This window comes from Dermochelys coriacea, chromosome 5 (assembly GCF_009764565.3).
Source record: "Dermochelys coriacea isolate rDerCor1 chromosome 5, rDerCor1.pri.v4, whole genome shotgun sequence".
Taxonomy (NCBI): Eukaryota; Metazoa; Chordata; order Testudines; family Dermochelyidae; genus Dermochelys; species Dermochelys coriacea.
In genome coordinates, this window is record NC_050072.1 from 74400846 (window position 1) to 74412976 (window position 12131).

General features: G+C 41.2%; 1 long non-coding RNA gene across 2 annotated transcripts; it reads left to right on the forward strand.

The window, feature by feature from the left end:
* Positions 1-126: 126 nt before the first annotated feature.
* LOC119856066 lies at positions 127-9050 on the forward strand. 2 transcript variants are annotated; one of them, XR_005293140.2, is made up of 3 exons: positions 127-1083; positions 5347-5453; positions 7860-9050. It is a non-coding gene; the product is annotated as an uncharacterized LOC119856066 (long non-coding RNA). The 2 variants fall into 2 exon arrangements; XR_006281768.1 differs by lacking the exon at positions 7860-9050 and having other exon boundaries at positions 5347-5563.
* The last annotated feature ends 3081 nt before the right edge of the window (positions 9051-12131 follow it).

Sequence of the window (12131 nt, forward strand, 5' to 3'; positions counted from 1 at the left end):
GGGGGCAAATTTCATAATGTATCTTTGGGTCCGAGGGAAGTGGACATCTGAGTGCTGGAGTAAGTCCCTTAAACTGAGTCTTCCCAGAGCCGATCTGCAGCTGGGTGTGGTTCTGCCTGTGTGTGTTAGAGGAGGTTTTAAGAGTCTGTCTCAGCAAGACAGGTTAAAGAGGGCCCATGCTGGCAGAACAGGTAGCCTCAGTGGTATCTCAGCACATCAGGTGACTTCCCAAGGGGTCCAACCCCTCACAGTTGGGTCTTTCGTTCTTCACACAACAAAAATAATATGAAGATACCACATGGGCACATTTGGGTCCTAAATAATCATGGTTAATGTACAAAACCTACAGAAATATTATAAATAAGGCCTCGTCTAGCTACATACACACTGCTGATCTGGCTGTGTTCTGGCGGACTTTACAATAATAGAACAGTGAGTCCCACTAGAGGGGTATTACCCTGTTCTTATTTGTTTATAAGGAGAGAGAGAGAGAGAGAGGTGATGATTTTCTGCTTTCTTGTTTTTTCTAAATTCCTGTCCTGAAGTCTTTCCTTTTGTTCAGAGACACAGAAACCCAAAACATTATTAGTTTTATCCATATCTCCTTATTCCCACTGCAGATTTTCCATTCCATTTTTACACTCAATGCCATATAAAGTAAGTGTTAATGTATTTAGATTTTTCTCTACCATGGAACCCAATCTGTTAAGGTTGAAGCAAGTGTATTGCAAATTCTGCAGGCACAAACCTTTGTAAGCTGACCGTTCTGTTGCAACCACATGCTATGTTTGCTGTTAATATAAAAAAGACACTGCTTACAGACCCCTCAGAACCCAGTGGAGGGATGTACTGCTAATACTACCCAGCTTAGCTTCAGTGCTAAGAAACCTAGGCATAGGTTACTTATATAAACACCGACTCCCTAGAAAAGAAAGTCAATAAATATCTTAAAATGCTAAACTGTACTAATGCTGAGGTTGTCCCTTTTCTGATTATAGAGTGCTGGAGCTGCAGGAAAATGGAGCTGGATGAAGGTCATTCATACTCAGGAGATATTGGAAGTAAGAATATGGCTCTCAGTCGGTGAGTAGAAAAAGACCCTATTGTATTGTTATATTAGCTTGACATCAACTTTTGCACATGTATAGGTGACATTGTGAGGGGCTGGAAAGAGGATTAAAATACCTTCACAAAACAGCAAACCTCTCTTGCACAGTGATAAATGGATTAGAACATGTTCTGTCTAGGAATGCTGACAGACTTTGGCTGCACAGGCAGTTCGTTCCCTGAAGGGCAGGACATATAAAGTTGAAGGAATGGAAAGTGGAGAGAAAAACTAAAGAAAGCTAGAAGCAAGAAGAAAAGCAGGAATACATGTTCCTTTTTATCTTGCTCTCAGTCTGGGTAATAGCTGTGTTAAGCTTCAAATCTGTTGCTTTGAAACAATTAGCAGAGGCAACCTTTGATAATACTTAGAGACTATGGACTTGGGTTTGATTTTAGATACAGTTTTATACCAATAACAGTTTTTTTGACTTGTGTGGAGTTGGTCCCAGTTTAACCAGAGTCAGTGAGATCAGAATGAGAGCTTAGGACTGAAGCAAGGTTTCTTTTTGTTTGGGTGTTAAAATGGAAAGACCTCAATAAGTTCGATCCTGAAGTACTTACTCATGCAAATGTCCCATTGAAGATTTTTTCATAGGTTTATAGAAATTGGCGGCAGAAAAGATTTGATAAATCATTCAGTTTTCCTACCAATGCAGTTGTACGAGTGCAGCTAAGATGATCCAGTCTATTCGTTGCATACAGTTCTCTTTTAAAATATATTGCACTGTACATGCAATCTACCAAGATGTACAGTTTCTTGCCTGAGTTGACTACTGCCACTCTGACCAGCATGTCAAAGTACAGTTACCATTTATATACCCATCAAAATCTTGGCTACCAGATTTTAAATTAATAATCAGACTTTGATATCTAAATAATGTCTTTCTTTCTTTCACCTTGGTAAGGTTTTGTAAAATTAAAAGGGCTGACAATAGCACATTGCTCTTCATACTTGAAGAACTGACCCTGAGCATCCCTGGCACCTGTAAAACACTCTTGTATTTATTACCATTGTGATTTGTGTTAAGTCATAGTGTAGAGGAAAAACTACCAAACTTTAAAACCACCTCTGGTTAAGTTCAACGCATTTACTCACTTGAAGTCTCATTCTTTCCTAAAGTTCAGTGACCCTGGAATGAGTTATTCACCTCTAGGAAGCCAACAAATTGCACTGCTCCCACCAGGCCCCAACAAAGGCGAGGATATCCTCCCAGCCCTGATAAAATAATAATAAAATTTAAAATAAGAAGTGACGGTTCCAGTGCTCATTGGTTGAGGCAAAAAGAAGCTTTGGATGTTTGAAATCACTGTGAATCTGCAGAGTTTGGTTCTCTTCCAGTCCCCACAAACCAAGTTGCAGGGTTCATTGCAGGGTGTATTAAACCCACTGCAAACCCTGCCAAATTTGCATATCTCCAACTGCACACATGTGCAGACATATATGCAGAAACTCATTGCTGATTAGGTTTTGTTGCTGTTGTTTTTTTTGCTACCTACCATAATTTCTTAAACACACTTGGGGGAGCTATTTAGTTAGAACAGTTTTCAAGTTCCTTTCCCCATTTTATGTTCAAAGTATCGTGTGCTTAAACTCTTTTTATGCTCGGATGTGTTTTTTCCATTGAACTAAAGTGTAATATTACAATATTAAAACAATACAAAGAACACCCACATTCCCAATCTTAGGTAACATAGACCTACTTACCAAAGCTCCCAGAATGAGACCCTTAGTTTTCAGACTTCTAAGGGGTTGTGTGGAGATGATGCAGGACTACCTGTCCCATGATGTAGGAGGGATTCAGCTGGGTGCAAAACCTGGAATGAGGACATCTCTAAGAAGACAAATGCAATTTTCAATACACCTTTCCTTTCCAGGTAACTGGTTTATAGAAAATGCCATATTGGATCAGACCAGTAGTCCATCTAATCTAGCATCCTGTCACTGACAGTGGCCAGCACCAGCTGCTTCAGAAAGCAGTGGAAGGTACTCTGCATTAGACAGTTATATGATAAACTGTACCCGAAGAATGTTTCCTCCTAACCTCTAGTGTAGTGGTTCCCAAACTTGTTCTGCCGCTTCTGCAGGGAAAGCTCCTGGCAGGCCGGGCCAGTTTGTTTATCTACCGCGTCCGCAGGTTTGGCCGATCGTGGCTCCCAGTGGCCGCAGTTCGCTGTTCCAAGCCAATGGGAGCTGCTGGAAGCGGCGTGGGCCAAGGGACGTACTGGATATTTTGACTATCCCTATGACTGTCCAATCTTTTTTGAACTCTGCTTCGTTCTTGTCCTCAATGTTATCCTATAGCGATGAATTCTATATGCTAGTTGTGCACTGTGAAAGAATACTTTCTTTTATTGCTTTGAATTTGCTACCTTTCATTTCCATTTGATGTCCCCTTGTTCTTGTATTATAAAAAGGGTGAATAGAGAAGGTAATTTGGGAACGTCTATGTGGCTCATGATTTTGCACTCGTTTGTCATGTCCCCCTCTTACTCACCTCCCTTCTAAGGTAAACAAATGAAATCAGGACTTCACTTGAGCTCTGGATCTCAAACAAGCAGGTATATTCTCTGAGTGTAGAGCTGGACACGGCCTGGTCTACACTAGTGTGGGGGGGAATCGATCTAAGTTACGCAACTTCAGCTATGTGAATAATGTAGTTGAAGTCGACATACTTAGACCTACTCACCGCGGTGTCTTCACTGCGGTGAGTTCATGGCTGCTGCTCCCCCGTTGATTCTGCCTGCGCCTCTTGTGGCAGTGGAGTACAGGAGTTGACGGGAGAGCACTCGGGGGTAGATTTATCGTGTCTAGACTAGATGCGATAAATCAACCCCCGCTGGATTGATGATGCCCACCAATTTGGTGGGTAGTATAGACATACCCTTAGGATATGGCTACACTGCAGCGGGGAGTGTCTCCCAGCCCAGGTAGATAAACTTGTGCTAGCAGGGCTTTCACTTGCACACTACAAATAGCTGTGTGGACATTGCTGTACTGATAGAGAATTGGGCTAGCCACCCAAACTCAGACCCAAGGAGTAGGATGGACTTGAGCTCAGGTGGTTAGTGTTCCATTAATGCTGCAACAGCCACACAGCTATTTTTAGCTAGCATGAGCTCTGCTACCAGAAGTCTCTCTACCTGAACTCATAGGCGCCAACTCCTCTCCACCCACCGGCAGCCAAGCTCCCCTCCCCAACCCCCCACCTCACCTCTGCCTCCTCCCCAAGCGCGCTGTGTCCCTGCTTCTTTTCCTACCTCCCAGCATTTGCCACCGCAAAACAGCTGTTATGCGGCATAACAAGCTCTGGGAGGGAGTAGGGAAGAGCAGGAATGCGGCACACTCAGGGGAGGGGGCAGGGAAGAGGCGGGGCTGGGGCAGGGATTTGGGGAAGGAGTTGAAATAGGGGCAGGGAGGGGGCGGAGTTGGGGTGGGAACTTTGGGGAAGCAGTTGGAATGGGGGTGGGTTGGAAAGGGGTGGGGCCAGGGTGGAGTCAGGGCAGGGCTGGGGGCAGAGGTGGGGGTTGAGCACCCACCAGCAGCAGCAGAAGTCGGAGCCTATGTCTGAACTGGGACACTCACTCCCAACTGCATGTCTTGAGTTTGGGAGAAGGTTGTTCCAGCTCACTGGATGCAGTGGAAGAAAGGGGGATTCCCCAAATGGACCATGTACACAGTAGGAAATGTCCCAGGTGATCCAAGAGACTGCCTCTTATCTGTCTAAGGACTTTTGTTACATTCCATTCTTTCCTCTCCATTTCTAAGTTACCTATTTAGATTTCAAGAACTTTGGAGCAGGGATCTTGTCATGCGTATAATGCATCTAGGACGTTGATGATACTATATAAGTAATAAGGAAGTTTAAAAAGGGAAAAGCAAGCATCTTTGTACAGAGATAATTATTTTTCTTTACATAATTTTCCTTTCTATTAAATATGAGTATATTTCTGCTTCTTTTATAGTAAACCCTGCTGGTCATTCGCAGTCTGTAGTTAAGTCTTAAAAATAAGAATGCATTTGTCTGTTACTTTCCCTCATATTATGACTGCTGTTTAAAGTTATAAGGAACAGTAATTAGGGAAGGAAGAACCTTAATATGATCAACTCTCAAATAAACATGCTACTATTATATTTTCAGAGAGATGAAGGAGGCAATACAGAACTTCACACAAGTAAATAAGGAGAGTCTGGTGGTAGTTTAAACAAATTTTGTTTCCTCTCTACTTTCCCATTTGCAGTCAACTTTGGGATCCAAAAATATCAGCTATGCCAACATTTGGTAAAGGAGAAGTGGGAATTGAATTTAAAAAGAAAGATGAGACAAAGAAGTGGATCTACACAAAAGGTATGAGAGCTGAAGCTTCAATGTTTAAAACCACAGATTGGAATTTAGCTTTTGGTACAATAAAAAGGAAAATTACCAGGGTTTTGCTGTGAATAACTGGTGGATTAAAAGAAAAAAAATCTGGTCAGGATAGGGTGACCAGATAGCAAGTGTAAAAAATCGGGATGGGGACGGGGGGAGCCTACATAAGAAAGAGCCCTCAAAATCAGGACTGTCCCTATAAAATCAGGACATCTGGTCACCCTAGGTCAGGAGAGCTCAGGTATTCCTTGAGAAAACACACATGCACCTGGAAAAGCAATGCATTGGGTTGTAGAAGAGGGCATTAATAGATGAAGTCATTATCAGGTGGACAGAGACCAATCACTGAGGAGAGTTGGAACAGATATGTATGGAGCAGTGTCAAGAAGTTATTTTACTCCTTTGGAGAGTGTGATATAAATTCACATATATGTGCATTTTAGGAACTGTATGTTATCAATTAGAGGATGATGTATGGACCCCTTCAGTTGTCCCCTTCCTCTCAAAATGGTACAAGCTTTTTTTCCTTCCAACCCCTGAATGAGAGGACTTCAAAGGGTATGTTGACGTGAAAGGCAAGCTTATAAAAAGAATCAGATCAGGCGCTGAAGTAAACACCCCTAGCAGGCCAAGGAAGGGTCTGATGAAAGTTACTCTGAACTTAGGTGATAGCTGGTGACTAATTCTAATACATGGATGAAGAGAGTGCACGCCAGTATCATGGAGAAAATAAAATGTGAATGGCACCTCAAACAGTTACAGAGTGTGCCACAAAGGCTTAACAGTGGTGTTAGCTGATAGAAAACCCTCGTCCCACAAAACTCCTGAGCCGGCAGACTCATAAGTGACCAAAAAGAAAAGGAGTACTTGTGGCACCTTAGAGACTAACAAATTTATTTGAGCATAAGCATGCATCCGATGAAGTGAGCTGTAGCTCACGAAAGCTTATGCTCAAATACATTTGTTAGTCTCTAAGGTGCCACAAGTACTCCTTTTCTTTTTGCGAATACAGACTAACACGGCTGCTACTCTGAAACCTGTCATAAGTGACCGTGATCCTTTGGTGCTTGAAATCAGGGGGGTGTGAAAGACCATAGGTACAATAAGGTGAGCAATATGCCAGCTATGTTAGAGCCCTGACCAATTTCAGACTCCCCACTTCAACTCAAAAGGGATCTTAAAGAAATTGTGATTGTGCCAAATGGTTGGTCATACGATCATTCAACTTCCTCATTCAGAAAGCAAAGGAGCAAGGCAAAGCCTGAGACCAGGACCATTTGTGGCAAGTTACTAGGTTATTGCCATGAATGTGGAGATCATCTATACTTGAAAAAGAAACCTCTTAAGTCAGTAAGCATTATTAATGGGAACTAGGTGCTAATGCTAACACAATACATCTTTGTCCGCTAAGGCCAGATGTAAAGGTATAAGGAGACTCATTACTTGAGATAAAGGACGTCTTTCAGCCTTAGCAGTAAAGGCCAAGCAGTTTTAAACTAATTAAGCCTCTGTGCAAGATCCAATCAGAGGAGGACAGTGAGCCATGTTCGTTGTGAGGTAACACAAGGACTACAGATCACTCCGGGTGGCTTGTAACATCCGGGATAAAATTCCACCAACTGAGGGGTGGAGGTGGCTCAGAGGCAGACCCCCTATTACATGGGTTCATCAAGTCTGTTCCGATGTTGGGCTCTCAGGCCGTCAAGCCTTTGAGCTTGCTCAGAAACGGACCAAATGGCGAATGATCACTATGGCCAACTGTTTGGCTAAGCGTTGAAGAAGAAGACAGATCACAGGTGTTAAACAATTTATGGTACACAGTAGCTGCATCCAGCCAAAGCAAGAACTGTCATGTTAAATTATTCCAACTACAGGATTAACTAGATCTCTCAGAATCCCTCAGTTTGGGTATTATTGGGCTGAAAAGTCAAGGGGAACATGAAGTGGATATATTCAATGATCTCCATTTGCCATAATGGGATACAATTTAAAGGAACAAAATAAGAACTTTAGACTGTAAGTTCTTTGGGGATGAGACTATGTCTTGGTGTGTGTTTGCGCAGTGCTTAGTACAGTGGGGCCCTGACCCTGTTGGGGTCTTTGGACACTAATACAATATGTGTTAAATAAAATAATAAGATTGCCTGTGTTATTACCCAGAATCAGAGTAAATAGTTGATGGGAGTAGACTGCTATGATAACAGTGATCTTGAAAGCTCTTAAGATGGTACCTATAAACGTGTTCAGAATAGAGGTAAATGAAGGAAGAAACGTTTTAGAATGACTGGGACAAATGAGAAGATGGAAGGATAATTGATGATGCCACCAAATCCAAGGAGAAGTTTAAGGAGAATCTAAATACTAATATTTTCTGAAACTTCGCAGGGAATTTACTAGTTAAGAGGCTGCTGGTGAAGATCTAACAAGACATGGTACTCTGGGAAAACAGTGGCTTTATCACTGGTATGTATTACAGACAGAGGGAAGATGGAGGGATTAGCTGGAAGTAACCATGTCTCAGCAATACAGAACACTTACTGCAAAACACCCATAGCATTTATCTCGATTCCAAGGGTTAAAAAGAACAAAAGCTTGTTTGCCTAAGAAGTACTTCTGGCCAATAATCTATTCCACAGTTGGCAGAGTTGTACTAGCTATGTGAGGCAAGGCAGCCAGGAGGATAGAGGTCAAGAGGAAAGTTGCCCTTGTACTTACACCTATAACAAACATTCTCTTTCAACATGATTCAGCTATCACTTCTGTGAAATACTCATAGTTCGATAGAAGTACAGAAACAGCAGCTATAAATTGTGGTATTACAACGAGCAACTGCTGGATTCTCTGCAAAGTGTGGAGTACCTCTAGCTGAATATGTTAGAAACCCTATTATTAAAGAAAACACATGAGGATGAGTAAGGATATCCAACAGCTTACTTTAGACTGGTGAAGCAACAACAACAACACAATAAAAAACACCTTGGTCAACCAGTCATTTAAATGTCCCTTTGCTCAGGCTTTCTAATCCAGATCCACAGGCTCAGGTTCAGAGCCCAGCCTTCAGTTGGTAGTCTCCTTCTGTTCCTGGAACAGCCACTTTCATGGGTCCCTCTTTGGAAAACTTGTGTACGATTGAATTGTTGTTTAATCTGTCATTTGTAAGGAACACGGTAATGCCTTTGGACCCCATCACAGTGAAAAAGAGTGAAAAAGCATATTTAAAATAGCTAGGTGTCATTAGATCTTCAGAAAGACTGTGGACTTCACCTGTCCTAATAATGAAGCCAAACAGGTCCTTCTGCTTGTGTGTTGAACTGGTGCAAGCTGAATGCTGTGATGGTGGCTGATGCCTAACCAAAGCAACAAGCGGATGCTTTTCTGGAGTTCAGGCACACAATCACAGTGAGCATTTGTGACTGGGAGTCCCAGGGAGCAGCACTGAGGTTACTCAATTATGGTCAACTGCAAAGAATGGGGCAGACAATCCCCAAAGCTGGTGGATATTCCAATACTTAGATTTACCAAGCCAGTATAAAACAGCTTCTGTAATACCTTACTGGTTACCCAGAAGCCAACAACACAGTTCCCTTAAAGCAACCCAGCCTTAGGCCTCCACCCAGATGCCCAATTTTTAATGCTTACCTATAAATGAAATTTGAATACGTATAGCTACTGTCTTTCATAGGGTAGGATTCAAAGCGATTTGCTATCATCCACTTTCTCTTGTTGGTTCTTTTAGTCTCCCCTCCCACATTTTCCCCTTTTCATAGCTTTGGTTGGTTGAAGTTTGTTATGTATAAAATTCACTGATGAACTTGCAGAAAGTAAGTTGTTATGAGCTAGCAGCTCAGCTGGTGTAAATAAGTGGAACTCCATGGAAACCAGTGGAGCTATGCTCATTCACACTAGTTGAAGAGCTGGCCCTGTATGCTTTTCTCAGATATATATTCTACACAAGAAAACCATATTAAAAATGTTAAGATGGCAAAGTAAAACACATTAAAGTCAGGAAATACCAAAGTTAAGGCTGACTGTGCTCTGCTCTCTAGTGGGTATGCCTCGCAGTACAGTCTTATTACATGATTGTGTACTATTTTATCTACAAAAATAACGTTTTAAACAGTATGAACATGTTCAACATCACAAGACTTGCCACCTATGCTGCAGCAGATGTCTGGTGCAGTGATACAGGATGTGTCCAGGGACCATAACTTCTTCTTTGGGAACTGCATCTTATAGAGAATTGTGAAATGATCTCTTGTGGCTCTGAAAAGAAGTTATCTTCTCCTTTGTAAAGCTTAACAGGCAAATCAACTAACGTGGGGTATCAGTAAGGGCCAAAGTTATTATGCAGGGGGGACATGAAAGTAAGAGAGATCTCCGTCTTTTTCTGTTTCAATAGGTTCTGAAACACAGAAGTTCATTTGTTCCAGTTCTTCAAATATATGATGCAAATAAACCAGTGAATTTTTTCCCTCTGAGGTCTGAGTTTAAAAGGTTTGGCTGTAAAATATTCCTCAGAAAAATACCATGCTACCACTTGGGAGGCTTTCACTCAAAAGCATTTTGAAAGTGAAATTTTAGAGCTTGCAAGAGGTGCTTAATTTAGGGTTTTAGAGACCGAGGTCTTCTACCTACAGAAGAGCTTACGTTTGGGCAATCCCTGTTAGCTTCTGCACACCACTCGGTCTCAATCCTCTCCTGGAGGGGAACCAGATTGAGGTGATAAAATGGTAGTTCAGTTGCCAAGCCAGTTCATTCAGCTTTTGGTCTCTCTGAAGAGACTGCCAGCCATGGTTCCACTAACTCACAATTGTGGCTTTGGTTTAGTTCTAAATTTAGAATATATGGCTAACATTTACATTTCAGATGTTTCCCCATCAGGAAAGAAAGATAATTCAGGCCGCAATCCTGCACGTGATTGTGGGCAATCATACTCTTCTGCCCTATTAGGTTGTAATGTATGTTGCAATTATTTTTACATATCTACCAAAGATCTACAACCCAGTTCTTCTTCTTTTAAGTTTTTAAAAACTTTCTGTTTACTTCTAAACAGTATAATATTTGCCATTTTTAGCCTGCACAGTTCGTTGATATTCGGGGCCTTGCTGGATTGTTTCTGTTAGGAGAAAAAATTGATTATGAGTCAGGTATTTCTTTGGTGCAATCCTATTTATTTACAATGAACGTACACAAAGTCCGGTTTCCTGGAACACACTAGGAACAAACAACAGGAGGAAATTTCCTTTCTCACAATTCTAAGCCTGCCTTTCCTGCCAGCACTCTGCCAAAGGAAGCTCTATCTTTTCACTTCCTCTCAAGGCCACACTATCAGTGCTTCTCTGGTTTTCTCTTGGCTCTTTTGGCTGCTTTCTCTTGATTCTCTGCTTGCTTGCTGCTTCTGACACACTCAGCTACAATCCAGTCAATGTCCCAGTCCCTGTTTTACCAGTCAGTTCCCTGGGAATCCCCTCTTGATCTCCCTGAGTTAGTTCTTGTTTAGGTTTTCTATGTAGTTTGGATGGTGGCTTCTATTGTTTCAGTTTTCTTACTTCATAAGGGAGCCTAATTTGCTACTTCCATTTAGCCAGAATGAAGGATGGCTACCATACATATCAGCTGCAGCCAGTTCTGTGATTGCCCATAGATCAAAGACACACTTGCTGGCAACCACCAACACCCCACAACATAAATCCTTACTTTTATTTTTTTTTAGCTTCTTCAAGGAAAACAGTAAAAATGTTATTTATTTAGATTAAGGAAAAGCACTGGCACTGAAAACATACTCAATCTCAGAAAACTCAGTAAAAATGAAACATTGATTCAGTATCCTATGGGAAAAATGCTGGCCTCATTAAGTCAATGACATTGATTCCAAGGTGGGTGTGTGTGTAAGTGAGGATTTCATTCCATATATGCAGCAGATACTTCAGAAATGACCTCAGCCATTTACTGCAATAACAAAGATGTGGTAATAGTATTTGAGTAACAGGCTGATGCATGACATTGAAACACAAGTTAGTTAAGAGCCTTGACTCAAACTTTTACTTTATATCTGTATACAAGTGAAAAGTTAGCCACATGGCCGTATCTGTGCCAGACAGTTAAAATCAAAGAAAAAGTTCTTAAAAATGTTCTTATCAATTAGATTATTTGCTCTGCTTTATATTTATTAGCGAAGAATAAATGCAGTTCTTTTCAGGAGATCTGGTCCAACAATGAGACAAGCTATAAATGGGTATTCCTTTCACACATCACAAACAGTATAATATTTACCTTTTTATTTTCCATCCATGTATTGTTATACTGATACCATTCCCACATACTCTGTTCTAATACAAAATGGAATGAAGTTTATCAGCAAAGTTCAGTTCTGATAAAAGATTGAGACTGTCCATCTTTCTTAAAAGTGACCTGCAAGGGAAAAAGAAAATTGGGTTTCAATCATTTTTTGCTTCTTTGTTACATATACAAGCCCCAAAAATTATTTTAAATTCTGCTTTGGAGTTTTTTTTCTTTGTTTGACTTTACCTCAGAAATTCAGATCCTAGGCTGGAAGACTCTTTGGGTATGTCTACACTACGAAATTAAGTCGAATTTATAGAAGTCGGTTTTGTAGAAAGAGTTTTTATACAGTCGATTGTATGTTTCCCCACACAA